The sequence below is a fragment of the Ailuropoda melanoleuca genome, chromosome 16, assembly GCF_002007445.2.
Source record: "Ailuropoda melanoleuca isolate Jingjing chromosome 16, ASM200744v2, whole genome shotgun sequence".
Classification (NCBI taxonomy): domain Eukaryota; kingdom Metazoa; phylum Chordata; class Mammalia; order Carnivora; family Ursidae; genus Ailuropoda; species Ailuropoda melanoleuca.
The window spans coordinates 43366256-43369461 of record NC_048233.1 but is presented as its reverse complement, the minus strand read 5'-3'; positions in this window follow the sequence as shown (position 1 = coordinate 43369461).

Below are 3206 nucleotides of genomic sequence, written 5' to 3'. Positions count from 1 at the left end.
TTTGTGTGTATGTGAGGTGAGGGTCAAAGTTTTTTGTTTTTTGTTTTTTTCCCAATAGAATACCAGTTGTTTCAGCACAATTGGTTAGAAGAGCATACTTTCCATCATTGAATTACCTTGGCACTTTTATCAAAAATCAATTGACCAGGGGCACCTGGGCAGCTCAGTTGGTTAAGCATCTGACTCTTGATTTCAGCTCATGCCATGATCTCAGGGTTGGGGGATCAAGACCCACGTGGGGTTCCTTGCTCATCAGGGAGTCTGCTGGAGATTCTCTCTCTTCCTCTGCCCCTCCCCCACTCTCTCTCTCTCAAATAAATAAATAAATAAATCTTTAAAAAAAATCAATTGATCAAATGAGTGGCTCTATTTCTGAACTCTCTATTTTGATCCATTTTCTACCCTTGTATGACTACAACACTGTTTTGATTACCACAGTTTTACAATAAATCATTTTTTCTTCAAATTTTTATTTAAATTCTGGTTAGTTAATATATAGTGTAACATTAGTTTCAGGAGTAGAATTTAGTGACCCCTCACTTACATGTAACACCCAGTGCTCATCACAAGTGCCCTCCTTCATACACATCTAGCCCATCGCCTACCCACCTCCCTCCATCAAACATTAGTTTGTTTTCTATCATTAAGAGCCTTTTATGGTTTTTACAATAAAGCTTAAATTCAAATAAGTCCTCCAACTATTTTTTCTCAAAATGTTTTGGCCATTCTAGGTCATTTGCACTTTCCTGTGAATTTTAGAATCATCTTTTTTGTAGATTTATTTTTAAAAAATCTGGTGGGATTTTGATTGAAATTGCTTTGAATTTTCTGAATTCAGGGGCACCTGGGTGGCACAGCGGTTAGGCGTCTGCTTTCGGCTCAGGGCATGATCCCGGCGTTATGGGATCGAGCCCCACATCAGGCTCCTCCACTGGGAGCCTGCTTCTTCCTCTCCCACTCCCCCTGCTTGTGTTCCCTCTCTCGCGGGCTGTCTCTATCTCTGTCGAATAAATAAATAAAATCTTTAAAGAAAAATGAATTTTCTGAATTCAGTTTCTTTAATATCAATTTGGAGAGAACTAAATCTTCCAATTCCTGAACATGTTCTACCTCTCCGTATATTTAGGTCTTCTTTAAGTTCTTCAACAGTGTTTTGTAAGATTTTTTGTTTTATTTTATTTTTTAAAGATTTTATTTATTTTTTTGAGATAGTGAGAGAGCAGGAGAGAGCACAAGACCCGGGGGGAGGGGGGCAGAGGGAGAAGCAGGCTCCCCACTGAGCAGGGAGACCAATGCGGGGCTCGATCCCAGGACCCTAGGATCATGACCTAGCTGAAGACAGACGCTTAAGCGACTGAGCCACCTAGCCGCCCCGATTTTTTATTTTAATCTCTACAACCAACATGGGGATTGAACATACTACCCTGAGATGAAGGGTCATGTGTTCTTCCAACTGAGGCAGCCAGATACCCCTAGATAGTATTTTTAAATTTTTATTTTCTAATTGTTCATAGCTAATACATAGAAATACAATTGATTTTTCCTTATATCCTGCAAAATACCTACAATCATATATCAGTTTTAATAGTTTTTCTCCCTAGATTCCTCAAAATTTTTCTATATACACAATCCAATCACGATGTCTGCAAACAAAGACGATTCTACTTTTTTCTTTCCAGTGTGCATGCTCTTTATTCATTCTTCTTGCCACAGTGCATGGGTTAGGATCTGCAATATAAGCTGAACAGAACTGGTAAAAGCAGACATACTTGCTTTGTTCCTGATCTCAGACGGAAAGAGTTTCTATTAAATATGGTGTTAGCTGTAGGTTTTCCATTCATGCTCTTTATCCTGTTGAGAAAATCTTCTTCTATTTCTAGCTTTTGAGAATTATTAATGTTTAATTTTGTCAAGTGCTTATTCTGAATCTAATGAAATGACCAAATAGTTTTTCTATTTTTTTTTATTGTTTCTGTGATGAAATATATTGATTGGTTTTCAAATGTTAAACCAACTTCACTGGACTCAATTTGTTAATATTTTAAGAATTTTTATATTTATGTTTTGAGGTATTTTTTTCCGTAGGCTTCTTTTCTTATACTGTCTGTGTATGGCTTTGATATCAGGGTAACCCTGGCCCCATAAAATGAGATAAAAAGTGTGTCCTTCTCCTCTGTGGTCTGAAATTTTTAGGATTGGCGTAACTTCTCCATTCAGTGTTTGATAGAATTCACCAACGAAGCCATCTGAGCTTGGTGTTTTCTTCAGGGGAAAGTTTTTCATTATAAATTCTGTTTCTTTAATAGAGCTAGGGTTATTCACATTTTGTGTTCATGTGTCAGTTTTGGTAACTTGTATCTTTTGAGAATTTGTCCATTTTATCTAAGTTGTCAAATTTATTAATACAAAAGCTGTTTGTAGTTTTCCTTAGTAACTTTCTGAAGTCTCTTGAATCTGTACTTATATCCCCTGTTTTATTCCTGATATTTATAATCTGTGTCTTCTCTCTGTTTTTCTTTCTTTTTTTTTAAGTAATCTCTACACCTCACGTAGGGCTTGAACTCATGACCCTGAGATCAAGAGTCACATGCTCTACCAACTGAACCAGCCAAGTGCCTCTTCCTTTTTCTTCATCAATCTAGCTAGAGGTTAATCAAATCGATTTTATTGATTTTCTCTATTGTTTATTTTCTATCTCATTGATTTCTACTCTATTATTTAATCCTTGTATTTACTTTAGGTTTTTTTGCTCTTCTTTTACAGCCGCTTAACATGGAATCTGAGAACATGAATTTGAGACCTTTCTTCTTTTCTAATACAAACATTTAATATACATTTCCCTTTAGGTACTGTGTTAGCTAGATCCCACAAATTTTACTATTGCGTTTTCCTTTTCTTACAGTCAAAGAATTTTTTGTTTTGCCTTGTGATATTTCTTTGTCTCACAGATTATTTGGAAATATTGCATTACATTTTCTAAAATATGGGGATTTTCCAGATGTGCTTTTTGTTAGGTTTTTAATCTAATTTTGTTGTAGTCAGAGAGTATACTCTGTATGATTTCAATCCTTTTAAATTTAGTAAGATTTGTTTTATGGTCCAGAAAATGGTCTCTTAGTGAATGTTCCATGAATACTTGGAAATAATATATAATTTTGAGCCCCACATTGGAAGGAGGATTACTTAAGAATAAATAAATAAATAAA